The sequence below is a fragment of the Ovis canadensis genome, chromosome 15, assembly GCF_042477335.2.
Source record: "Ovis canadensis isolate MfBH-ARS-UI-01 breed Bighorn chromosome 15, ARS-UI_OviCan_v2, whole genome shotgun sequence".
NCBI lineage: Eukaryota > Metazoa > Chordata > Mammalia > Artiodactyla > Bovidae > Ovis > Ovis canadensis.
In genome coordinates, this window is record NC_091259.1 from 70,138,089 (window position 1) to 70,152,248 (window position 14,160).

Here is a 14,160-nt window from a genome sequence, read left to right on the forward strand (position 1 = left end):
CCTTCTGGCTTCCGTCTTGTTCAAGTCACACTTGAGAAGGTAATGCCAAGAGTTCCAGCAGCCATTGATGACCATTGCTGAATATGAAAGCGAGAAAAAGCTCAAGGCACAGGAGATATCATTAAGCCACTACACCCACTGGAATGGCCTGTTTCTACATTTCATACAAAGTGAGATTAATCACCTCATACATTTCAGTCATTTGGCATTCTGTCACTTTCAACCAAAGGCATGCTTTATCTTTAAATGATTCAAAGATATGAATTATTTACCCAATGCTCATTCAATGTTCTCCCCCTTTTGACCATACCCAGATTTTTATTTGGGTATCCAGCCTCTCTGTGTATCCCACGTGGTGGAAGTAGAAATAGATTCGGCCCTTGTTTACAGGGGTAATCAGTGTTTGGCTTAAGTTCAGTCAATAAATCCCACTCCCCTGGCATTGAATGGAGATTGATTCAAGGGTTAGCTGCAATTTAAGTTGTCCAACAAAAGTGAACTTTCAGGTCTTGCTCAGAATACTTAAAAAGAAATGCTCTCTTCCCTTCTCAACTACTCACATAGGAAGCCTAGAATGCTATAGCCACTTTGCCACCATGACGAAAATCAGCCTTTGGAAGTACACACTTCGGAAGGCAGAACAGAAAAACAGAAAAGAAACGAAAACAAAAAAACTAACCCATCATCGAGATGCTGGATCACTGTAGTTTTGGACTCGCCATTACATGAGTTCATAAATCTCCTTTATTAAAGTCAGTTTGAGTTGGATTCTCTGTTCTTTGCAACTTCAGAATGCATTCTGGTTTGATACACTTTCTTTCCAGACCGTTAGGCAACAGGCAAAGAGGAAAACCAAATGGCAATCTTTTTAGAGGCAAAGTAAAAACTCTGTAAATGAGCCATGTTAGCTAGGTGTTCACATGGTCATCCATCCTTTTCTTCCCTCATCAAAGAAATATATATATATATGATGTATTGAACTGCCATGTGCGCCATGCTCCAGCGCTTACTCTTTTGGGCTTTGGATGAGTTACTTAACCTGCCTGTGCCTTAGTTTCTATATGTCCAAAATGGAAACCATAATAGTATCTGGTCTAAGATTAAATGAGATAATATGTGTAAAGTGCCTCTCCAGGGCCTGTTCATAGCAAACGCTCGGTAGACGCTAATTATTATGATTATCAGGATCTTAGGTCAGTTAGGGATTGTGCTAGAGAGGACCCGTGTCTCCTATCAAATCTTCCAAATGATGTCTGTACAAGACACCATCCAGTAACTGAAGAGCTCATGCCTCTTCTCTTGCTCAAAAGAGAATAAGATAAGATGGCTACAGAGCTCGAAGCCCTTCAGCTCCTTAGCTCACAGACAGATCTCTTACTCAAAGGTCAGTCCTGCCTTTCAGAAGGGCCTGGAACACTGACTCTCACCCTCCATGAAAGGAGGTGAAGGATACCCCCATCCTCTCACCCCCGGAATCCAGAACTAGCCCTGGTCAGGGCAGCACAACAGCCCAGTGTAGGGGGAAATCTCACCCTGGAAGGTGTCTGTTTTTGGCGATTGCCCACCTTACCCTACAGTCCCCTGGGGAAAGACCAGGATGGTTTTAGTAAGCCCAGAGGGAAAAGGAGAAACCCAGAGGCCGAAAAGCAGCCTTTGTAATCAGGGTTCATGGAACGGCTGCATAGTGATTTCATCCCTGGCCAAAGATGCCATAAAAAAGAGAAATATTCAGTGATCACCATTTCACATCGCTGTAAAAGACTGAGAATCGAGGCCCAGAAAGCTCGGCTTCCAGCAACATTCTGCTTTGACAGGACCTTAAAATGCCTTCTGGAGTCAAGACAGGGAGAAAAATTCTTAAGGTAACTGAGCGCAGCACATGACGAAGTATGAAGAATTCACTCTAACTGCCAAAAAGGAACACGGCCAAGGCTCCTAAGGAAAGGGGGGAAAAAGTGGAAAAGAAAGCAGAAACATTATGATAAGAAGAGAAGGGATGTTCATTTTCAAACAGGAGATAAGATATGGATTAAAGTTCATCCTCAGAATAATGTAGCAAGAAACTTTATAGCCAAACTGACTCCAACCGGAAAGGTCCCTGTTTCTCGGATCTCTTTGAATTATAGGGAAAACTAATTGGATCTTCATGTTTACCACGGAGGAAACCAAGTGTTACTCAGGATGTAAATCCTGAAAGTACTTTAAAAAAACAACACTGACCTTTACAAACCTCTCAACTTATAGATCTGTGAGGAGAAAAATAAAATGGATTTCCTGACCTTTGACTGGCTTCTAGTTGTTTTTTTTTTTTTTCCTCTACACAGGGGCCCCCAAACCCCTCACTGTCTTCCTGATGTTAATTTTCTGACTGTGCCCTCTGTCCCTGGTCAGACCCGGGGGAAGGGGACAGGCCCATTCTCCATCAGGTCCAGGTAAGGGGCGACTCCACCACTCGAGGATCCTGGGTGAAGCCCGTGGCCTCTCAGCATCCTCCACTGTGTCTAGAAGCTGGCTCATTTCTTCACCAGTCCCATGACAATGAGACGAGCCACCACGTTTGAGCACCTACTGTGTGCTGGGCGCTGTGGCATGACATGTTCAAACACTGTCTTAATTAATCCTCACAACACCTCTGTGAGTTTCGACCTCTGACTTACACGTGTCTGTCTCATTTCACAGATCAGGAAGACCCCCGTGCCCTCACCATTTCCTCTCTGCTCCTTCCTGCTTTCTTCAGCCCACCTTCCCTGTGAGCCGATAGGTAAGATAAATGGGGGACGGAGCTGTCTGAACTCACAGTTCTCCTGGCTGGTGGGGCAGTTGTAGAGCTGAGGAAACTCAGTCCTGGAGACGGAGGCCCCCCAGATTCCTGAGAGGCAGGGCCAGGAGCCCCCAGGCCAACATCATTCCACTGCCCCACACAGCATTTTTTCATTCACTGAAGCCTGGTCCCAGAGGCCACAGTGACTCACCGTTCTCCTGTGTGAAGTAATTCCCTGTGAGATATCCAGCATCTTTAGCGTCAGAGTCTACAGTGGGAAGAGAGGGAAACTTGGAGGTTATTGCAAGACTGGAGGGAATCGGAGAGTGAGGGAGCAGAGGAACAAATGGGCACACCAGAGAAAAGCCAGACCATGGGAACGTTAGGATCCTGGGGCTAAGTAATTTGTCGACATGACTCTATCCCTAATCCTCAAGCAAAGATGGCCCTTCTCATAGTAGGCAAGAGCTAGGCAGTGTGATCTGAGATAGGCCTGCCCTCAGGGGCCTGTTCAGAGCCCCACATCTTTACTATTTGCCACTCAAATGGTATAGCAATGTCTCCTGATTTTAAGTCATTTACTCAATATTATGAAGATTTTTATCATATGTGCAAACCATCTGCAATATAATTTGCTCAAGAGTTTAAATCAATGTTTATAAACATCAATAGATACATTTTAGGGGAAACTTTGTATCAGTACAGTAAGCAGAGAGTCAGTATCATTTGCCACAAATTTGTAGCATAATAATAACTACAATGAAAACAAAGCAAGGTTATGAGACTCTTGCTGTTTAGTTGCCTGTGAAAGGTTCTGAGCCTGAGTTTTGTTCTCTCTTTGTTATGAAAAGAGATTACCAAGTGTTAGGTGTTAAACAAGGGGCCAAATGGAAATTATCTCCTTGACTTAAACCAGGATCGACAGGAAGTTAAATGCTGTTGAACATCACCTAAATCATCTTGAGGACTGCCAGTGCTCTTCATCTCAGACATTACGGGATTCTGAGAGTCTCTTCCATGTTTCTCCGAAAAGCAGCAATAGTTATACGTAAGAAGGAACAACCACTGAAGACCTATTATCCAACTGTGAGTTGGGCTCATTCACTCATCTGAGCCTCAGTTTTCCTCATCTGCAAAATGGAAAAGTTGGACCAGATAATATCTTTCAGTCTTTTCCAGTTCCGGATCCTACTTCCTCTACAACCTCAGAAAATAAATATCAGATCCAGACACAGGACAGCTTGGGTGTAACGGGCAGCCAAATGGTCATTTGAAAGGTGGTAGAGAACGAGTGAGCAGTTCTGAACACTGGAAATAAAAGTCACCCTCTTCCAAGCCTTACCCAGGGCCACCAAAATAACATGTGCATCCCAAGAAGACTCAAATGGTAAAAGTGTAAAACTCCAATCTTTTCATATTCAACACCCAGATCTCCAAGCTAGACTGTCTAATTTACAGTGAGAAAATTGGACTTTATTTTCCTTTAAAAAGAAAGTATCTACTCTTTTACATGGAGCATCCTGAGTAGGCAGGTTTCTGTCTTAGAGGTGGTTTCAATCAGTGGTTAGGAACTCAGCCTGCATTCTGTGACTTCATAAGGGTATGACTTGGACAAGTAAGTCTCCATCTTAAAGGGGGCATTAATAATGATACCAACTTGTGATATCCACTTGTCATGAGCTGGATGAGAAAATATGTGTAGAGTGTTTGGCATAGTATCTAGCAAACAGTAAACGTATAAACAACAATATTAGCTGTTAGTGTTTTATACACATCTCATTGGCCCTTCTACTTGCTATCCCAACAAAGCCTCTCCTCTTTTCTCTCTCTCTCCCTCTGCCCCACTCTAGTTCTTTCTTCCTGTCTTGATGATCACTTTCCTCATGCTCCAGCTGGTATCTCTTCATACGTCTGTCTCCATGTCCTTTGTCAGACACAGTCAGCACCCAATAAATCTGTTGAATTGTGTAGAGGCTCCTTTGAAAATAGTGGAAGCAGCCTTAGCTGAAAACAGGAAGGATTTTACAGGAACATTTTTACACTGCCTTCATACTGACTGCCAAAAAAAAAAAAACCCACCTAACTAGAAATTGTGTTATATACGAGGAATATTTGTGCAGTGTGCGCCATCTTTATGGACTCAGTTGAAACAATTCCTAGTTTGCTAAATTAAGATGAGTTAAAGAACGTAATCTCTCACTTCTGTTTCATTTCACCCCAGGATAAGGAAGAAAAGAGGATGCAAGTTTCCCAACTGTCCTGGTTTTCTTCTTGGATTCATCTAAGTGTGTTTACAAAATATACTCGGTGGATTCCTTAGTAACACACACATGATTAGCCCTTTCTGATATCTAAAAGATATATGAATTGCTGAGCTGCTGATGAGAAAGATCCATGAATAGTTTTTTTTTTTTAATTGGTTTAGTAAGATTATTTCCAGTCAACAATTCCCTCATTTAGTGACAGAAGATAGATTTGTTTTCCATAAAAGTGAAATGCCAGACTTTTGAATCACTCCAAATAAAAAACATTCCCTTAAAGAGTCACTTGCTATCATTTGTTTTATAGCAAAAAATAAAAGTCAAGATAGAAACTATTATCACAGAATGGCATGCTGAAGAGGCACTAGCAATGATAAGAACACAAACAGTTCTTAGTCCTTCACTAAATTTCCAACTACTGAAGGATACACTGTGCCTCGTTGGAAACAAACAAACATAAGCCAACTTGCCCTCATTTGTTTCCATCAGCTCACTAAGAATTGCTGCCTCCTACTTGGACAGCACTTTAGAATAGAAAATGCTTTCTTGTCTAATTTCTATTTGGTCTTCAGAACATCCCTGGGAGGCAAATAGGGTGGTAAGAGAGGTAACATCAGAAACCACCCAAATGTCCAACAGTTGATGAATGGATAAATAAACCATGGTATATCCATACAATGGAATATTATTGGACAACAAAAAAGGAATGAAGTACTGATATGTGCTATACCCTAGATGAATCTTGACATTCGACTAACTGAAAGAAGTCAGTCACAATGGACCATATATCATGATTCCACTTATACAAGATGTCAAAAGCAGGCAAATCTATAGGGACAGAAAGTAGACGTGCCATTGCCTAAGGCTAAGTGAGCATAGTAGGGTTGGAGTATCAGGTGGCCAAAGGGGAAGGAGTCTCTTTTCTGGGTAGTGAAATGTTCTGAAATTGATTCTGATGACTGCTGCACAACTCTGTAACTATGCTAAAAGCCAGTGAATTTTAAACATCAAATAGGCATATTGTGTGGTTTATTGTACACGATAAAGTTTTTAAAAAAAAGAGAGAGAGAGAAAGATGACACTGTGGAGTCTGCTTTTGGCAATAATGTGGCTTCCATCTCAGACTGTGACCCAGCCGCTTATCAACTTTGTGAACCATAGCTGACCTGTCTCAGAAGTAGTCGTGCCCCCATTGCAGGGGGGGCGTGGGGGCTCCAGTCAAGGCCCACAGGGTGCCTGCACAGTACTGCGTGTGGACTGTGGCCGTGCTCTTGGTGAGCAAGCTGAGGCTGAGAAGATGAAGAGCCTTGGCAATGGATAGAAAATGGGTCTGACTGGCCTTCGGACACATGGCACTAATGTGCCTTCTTCATGTTTGAGGCAGAAAAGAAAATCAGAAAGAATTTCAGGTTCAAAAGCAGAAGAACTAGGCGCTTATTCCCTATCACTTCTAGCCCTGTGCTGCCAATGAGGGCTTAGTAGAGGGCTAAGTAGATGTGGTCCCTCTCCTAATGGAGTTTACAGAGTAGCAATTAGGGGAACCAGAACTTCACTCTCCCATGCAAGTTGCTTAAGTTTTTTCTTGAGGTTCAGTACCTACAAATGTCAGATGAACATACTAGTCATGCATAATCTATAAGAATGGTGTGATCATTTAATCAGGTTATCTATAAAAAAAGTACTCAATGCAGTGTGACACACAATAAACACTAAAAAAACACTAGTATCACTCTTTTATTTACTATTATCACCTGCAGTAGTATTGTATCTGTGGCTTGAGGCTCATTTATTTAGCTTCTCTCACCTTATTTCCTTATTCATGAACTGGAGATATTAATGGTTATCTCTAGCTTTTTATGCAAGCCAGATAAGAAAAATTATGTAAAAAGCATTTTTGATGTGGGATTGTGATTTTCATTCCATGAACATAGCGCCACTCAGAACCTCGAGTGAACCAAAGTGTAGCTTTGTTTTCCCTCTAACGGCAAGCCCTTCTAAATTACAGCCCTGGGAAATCGAGATGCTAGTAAATTATTCAGGCCATCCCCTGGCCTGGGGGACTTAGGGTTAGGGTTCAGGTAGTAAGTCCTAGAGTAAGTGGACGTGTAGCCGGGCTGCAGATTGATGAGGGCTGAAAGGAGCCAGTTATTTGATCCCCAGGAAATGTTTCTGTGCGGGGGTCACTGTTGCCAGCTTTTGAATCAATAACGCAGCACCTTTCAGACCAGAAAGTTCAGCTCTATTTATCAAGTCAAAGAGGAGTGAGAGAAGCAACAAGCATGATGAAAGCAGGGCACTAGCTAAGCCTACAGTGACTCCAGTGTGAGATGGAGGGACCCAGGCAGAGTGATTTCCGCTTTCCAGGGGCCTCCTTAGGTTTCTGGGGTCTTCCTTCAAGAGCTCCACCACTTCTCCACCTCTCCAGACAAATGATCAGCAGACGATTCATTCCGTAAACCTTTATGGAACATGTACCTAGGAGCTAGGAACTGTTCTAGGCACAAAGACTCTTCATTCATGTATTCATTCAAGCATGAATATTGAGCACTGACTCTGTGCCAGCTTGCGTGAATGTTAAGTCACTTCAGTCATGTCCGACTCCTTGCGACCCTGTGGACTGCCGCCCTTCAGGCTGCTCTGTCCATGGGATTCTCCAGGCAAGAATACTGGAGTGGATTGCCGTGCCCTCCTCCAGGAGATCTCCCCGACCCAGGGATGGGATCGAAGCCACGTCTCTATGTCTCCCGCACTGGCAGGTGGGTTCTTTACCACTAGCACCAGCTCTCTGATGAATGGAACATGGCTGAGACACGCCCCTCACAGAGCTTCCAGTCTAGGAGGGAAGAGAAGTAGAGCAGCAATTACAGAGAGAAAACAGCACAGGGACTTTTAGAAGAAGGACTTCATTCTTGAAACATCTCTACGAAATTTGAAGTTTTTATAATAAATATGTAATAATTTATAATCAGAAGGAAAGAATAAAGGTATCTTCTTTCATTCATTAAAGAAAAAGGAATCTATTGTTTGCAAAGCAAGGTGCTGCCTGTGGGTGATTAAGACAAGTACCCTGTCTCCAGGCTAAGGAAAACTATGGGACGGACCTATATAAGGGAGAATGCTATCAAAGACTCCAGGTTCCCAATGCAGGGATCTTGGTTTGGTTCCCTGGACCAAGAACTAGATTCCACATGCCTCAATTAAAGATCCCACATGCTGCAGGTATGACCCTGCAGAGCTAAATAAACAAACAAGCATAGAGGATGGGTACCTGACCAGTGTGGTAGAATCTAGGGTGGTTTCCCAGAGGTAGAGAGCCAGGAATTGAAGGTTGAGGAGAAGTTAGTCATGTAAATTGGAGACAGTAAGCAGAAGAAATAGTGGCTTTAAGGTCTAGATGTGAAATGCACAATGTTTTTGAAGAATGGAAAACAGCTCCATTTGGCTGTAGTAAAAAATATAAATAAACAAAAGTGCACCAGTCAGAATGACCATCATTAAAAAGTCTACAAACAACAAATGCTGGAGAGGATTTAGAGAAAAGGGAGCCCTCCTACACTGTTGGTGGGAATGTACGTTGGTACAGTTACTATGGAAAACAGCAGGGAGGTTCCTCAAAAAACTAAAAATAAAGTTACAACATGAATGAGCAATCCCACTCCTGGGCATATAGCCAGACAAAACTATAATTCAAAAAGATATGTGCACTCCTCTGTTCATAGCAACACTATTCACAATAGCTAAGACCTGGAAACAATCTAAATGTCCATTGACAGATGAACAGACGAAGAAGGCATGGTACATACACACAGTGAAATACTCCCTGGAGAAGGGAATGGCTACCCACCCCAATATTCCTGCCTGGAGAATTCCATGGACAGAGGAGCCAGGTGGGCTACAGCCCATGTGGTCACGAAGAGTCTGAAATACTACTCAGCCACAAAAAAGAATGAAATAATATCATTTGCAACAAAATGGATGCAACTAGAGACTGTCATACTAAGTGAAATAAGTCAGAAAGAGAAAGACAAATAGCATACGATATCACTTATATATGGAATCTAAAATATGGCACAGATGAACCCATCTACGAAACAGAAACAGACTCATGGGCACAAAGAACAGACTTGCAGTTGCTAAGTGAGGGGGAGGGATGGAGTGAGAGGTTGGGGTTAGCAGCTGTAAACTATTATATATAGGGTGGATAGGCAACAAGCATCAGAAACTGTAGACAGTATCCTATGAGAAGCCATAATGGAAAAGATATAAAAAAAAGAAAACAGAATCACTTTGCTGTACGACAGAAATTAACACAACATTGTCACACAACTACACTTCAATTTTTTTTTTTTCAAGTGCCCAGTAGAGACTAGCTAAAAACACAGGTAAAAAGGCTAACTAAAGCCACAGTATCACCCGCCTGCTCCAACTAGTCTGTGGGGTTCCTGAACTAGCCAGAACACTCCAACGTTACTAGCATAGGTCTCAAGAAAAAAGCCTTGTTTGCAATAGTAACAGTGCTCTATCACGTGCGCCACCTTCGTGGACTCAGAAGCAGCCAGGGCTCCTTCCCGAGTCCCGTTGCTGGTGGGGCTGCCCGCCCCCACCGCCAGTCTGAAGGCCTGACTTGGCTGGTTTCAGTCCTCCAGGAAGTCTCAGCGCCCCACACCCAGAGCAGGCACACACCGTCAGCCATGACGCAAGAAAAACCACCCAGATACAGGTTCTCTTGGTGCTCCCATGTTCACGACTTGAAATCCAAACACCCGCTTCCTCCCTCTTTCTACTACCTCTCCCATTTGTTGACCCGGCCTTTGAAGTCACTGAAAACTCCCCCAAAGGGAGGAGACCCCTAGAGGCAAGCTGGCCCCACATCAAGGAAATGAATCAAGCTCACACATTTTTGTTATGGCAACACAACCCTCAACCCTCGGGGACTTTTCCCAACTCCAGTGTTATCTGGCCTCTGTGATTCTAGATTCTCCCAGGGGTTCCCATCTAAAGTACTCCCCTGGGGGTTTTCCTGTAAAGGGTTACTGAGCTCTCTGTGCCAGGAGGCATTTGTCACCTGCTGGGTCTGGGGCAGCAGGGTAGGATTCTCAGCAGGATAAGGGGACACCGTAGCAGGGATGGAGCGATACACAGAGCTACTGACTTTGCTTAGGGAAATGAGAAAGGGCAGAAGAGGAAAGACATGAGATGAGCTGGATTAAAAGACTTTCCTTGGGAGAGGTAAGTGTGCATTCATAATTTTTCTGTTCTTGACTGAGCACTTCCCAGGTGGTTCAGTGGTAAAGAATCTGTCCACCAATGCAGGAGACATGGGTTCGATCCCTGGGTAAGATCCCCTGGAGGAGGAACTGGCAATCCACACCAGTATTCTTGCCTGGAGAATCCCATGGACAGAGGAGCCCAATGAGCTACAGTCCGTGGGGTCGCAAAAGAGTTGGAAATGACTCAGCAACTAAATGACAACATTCTTGGCTGGGAATGGGGTGGCTTAGAACAATGCTTCTCAAACTTAAGGTGCATGTGAATCACCTGGGGAGGGGCGGGCCTTGCAGGACTGCAGCTTTTGATGCAGCAACTGTGAGGTGAGGCTTGAGGCCTGCATTTCTTGAAGGCTCCCGGAGGATGCTATGTTAGTTATCTATGCCGGCTAAGGGATTACTCCAAAACTCAGCAGTATGAAACAACAAATACTTAATATCCCACGCAGTTTCTGAGGGTCAGTAATCTGGGAGCAGCTCAGCTGGAAGACTGTGGCTTGTTACTTTCTATGAAGTGACGAGCCAGCTCATGAAGTGGTGGCAAGTAACAGTCTCCGAAGGGACCGGGCCCTCTGTTTCCAGGCTCAGGCAGTCAGTCCCTGATGGCAGGAGTCCAGTTCTTCACCACGTGGCCGAGCCATAGGGCCCCTCATGGTCTGGCTTCCCGGAAGACATAAGCCGCAATCTCTTAACACAGAATCCCCAAAGTGACAGACCACCATTCCTGCCATATTCTGTTCATTGGAAGAGAGTCATTAACTCCAGCCCACACTGAAGGTGAGAGGAATTAAGCTCTACTCCTTGGTATCAATCAACACTCAGTGGACATATTTTGAAAACCATCTCAAATACCACTGTGACAGCTCCCCTGCCCATACCTAAAGAGCGAGGCTTTAGCACAGTTTCTGTAATCATAGTGCTGAGGTCAGAAGGTCACTTAAGTGACTCATCCGTACCTCATCTGATAAACGGGCTTCACAGTGGCTCCTATCACATAGGGTCGGTGCCTTATAATTCACAGAAACCACTTGGCACAGTACCTGGTGTGTAAAAGCACTCAGTTAGTGGTAACCAATGTTGTTGTTGTTGTTTAGTTTCTAAGTCATGTCCAACTTTTTGCAACTCCATGGATTGTAGCCTGCCAGCTCCTCTGTCCATGGGATTCTCCAGGCAAGAATACTGGAGTGGATTACCACTCCCTTGCCCCGAGGATCTTCCCAACCCAAAGAGTTACCAGTGTTATCATTGTTCATAATGCTATCGTTCGAGAAGCTGACTTGCTTCCCAGGGTCTGGCCCTGCCAGCTCCGGGCTTGGCCCTCTTTACTCCTTGGTCTCAGTCCGGGCCAGGGCAGGAGAGCTAAACCAGGAGGTGTGGACTGCCCCTGTGCCAGAAGTCCAGAGAGCCCTTCACTGTCACTGTCCTGCAGCCCCCCACCCAGGGCATGGGGAGTGGGTGGAGGGAGGGGAGAATGCCTAGACAACATGATACCAGTGTTTGGGATACAGCACAGAAAGCCTTGAGGTGGCAGGTCATCTTGGAACAAGATGATCAGAATCTCTGGAGATGGAGTCAGCTAATCTGCAGGTATAACACACTCTCCAGGACAATTCCTATGCACACCAGCATTGAGAAAGCCCTGCCGACAGATGCGGGAGATTTATTTACTCACCACCACCCCGCCTCACCTCCCAAAGAACGGGAAGGCTTGACTTTGAGTCCCTGAGAACAATAATGAGCTGTCCTCTGGGGGCCCCGTCTGAAGCCCGAGCTGGACTGGCCCTGGGGCTGACCCGGTACAGAACTTCTGTCCTGGTGACTAATGATTCGGCGCGGCCCGGCCTGGCTGCGGTTTGTCTACAGGCCACATGACAGGCCCATCCACCCAGATAACCGCAATCTTGCTTTGTGGGATCAAATACTGGCTTGGGATTTATGAGTCCCAGATACGACAGGGCTGTGCTAGCGAGGGGGCGGCGGAGGGCCGGAGTTGGGGAGGGTGGTGGGGGCAGCCTCTTCTCTCCCCCCTGACTCAGAGCCTTGGCTCCTCACCTAGCAGGCCCCGAGGACCGTCTGCTGACTGTTTTGGGTCTGAACAGGGTCAGGGTGCCAATGAAGAGCAGAACAGCTGCTTCGTGTCTCCACTCAGCCCTTTCCACTTGTGTCAGGGGCAGAAATCACTGCATGGTACACACTGGTGCAGTTTGTCATCTTAGAACGAAGACAAGGTTAAAAATAAAAAAGCATCATTCCCCCATTCCGTAATCAAGGAATGGAAAAGATGTTCGTCCTTGTTACCCCCCTTAAAGCTGAAGTTGACAGTTTCCTGAGGTTTGAGCTGCAGTTGTGGACTTGCAAACGGGCAACCTTCTCTTTTTTGTTCCTTTGGGAATGCAGGCCTGTGTCTTGACAATTAGAAAGGGTGCAGAACGCTAACCTCGCTTTCCAGGTGTTCAGTTCTCACTGATGAGAGCAGGGCAGTGTTCATTCACTGATTTATTCATTCATTCAACTGATTTTGATTAAGTTCTGTTTGCTGGGCACTTTCCTAGGCAACTGAGGAAACAGCAACCACCAAGAAGGTGCCAGTGGCCACAAATAATACACAAGGAAGCATAAATTAATGAGATAATTTCCAGTTGTGATGAAGCAGGGCTGGACAGTTGCTAGGAGACTTTTAACAAGCATTATCCTGGGCTATGGTCGGAGAAAGTAAAGACTTAGAAACTGATTTGCAACCTAGACTTCAAGCTCTTTCACCATTTCTTTTCTGAAAGAGTTACCTGATTTAAGGACTATCTTTCACTCGCTTTTCACTTTCCATTTTGTTTGGATGGAACGTCACACAGCCTCCCAGCACAGAGACCCCATTAATAGCTCAGTTGTTACTACACAGATTTGTCCAGGTCAGATTTTATTGCTTTTGGCCCAAGGCTGCTGCAAAATTTACAGAGCAAAGAGAGGTACAATGTGATCTACTGAGCAGGTTACTGAGTTAGAGCAAGCTTCTATGTTTGAAGATACTTAGCATTTAAAAGCAATTTCATAAAAGTCATCATTAGCCTAATATATCACAATGGCAATTCAACAATGATGTCTAAAAGTTTTAACTGTGATTTTAGAGCAGCCAGTACAAAAACAGCCTTGAATATGGGGTGGGGATATTTTTGTTTATACGTTTTGGGGGTGACTGAACCCTCTGAGACCTATGAGGTGTCATGAACCCTGGAAAATACATGTGCATTCACATAAAATTTCAGGGTGGATGAACTCCTAAAGTCCATCCATGGATTTCCCGGGGGATCCACGGACCCCTGTTTCCTGCTCTAAAATTTATACTCATGGAAAGATATCCAAGGTATTTTTAATGAAAAAATAAATTGCAGACAGGATATACAGCATGATTCCATTTTCACTTAAATGTTATATATTCACGAACATTCAGTACCTGATGGGAGTGGGATAAAGGGTAAGAATTACTTTTACCTTTTATTCTATATACTTTATTTTGAATTATTTCAGATAGCAGACACATTACTTTTGTAAGTAATTTTCTTTAAAATATAGCCTTCAAAAATAGGAATCATGCCCGTGACTGAATCAGACAATGCTCATTTACCATTTCTGGGCAGCTGATCTTGACTGAGAACCAGTACATACAGGAAGCTGTGGTGTGGATCAGAATAGAAGGGGATGGATAGGAGGTCATGTGGATGGTCTATCTCAGGGCGCTTTAGATAGAGGGTTGCTGGATTTAAAAGAGTTCAGTTGGGAAGCCATGGAATAACTTGGAAATACATTTCCAAGCATATTTGCCTAAGTTGAGGAAAGAGCAATTTAATCATGTAGAACAGTCTCCTTAGATCATTTT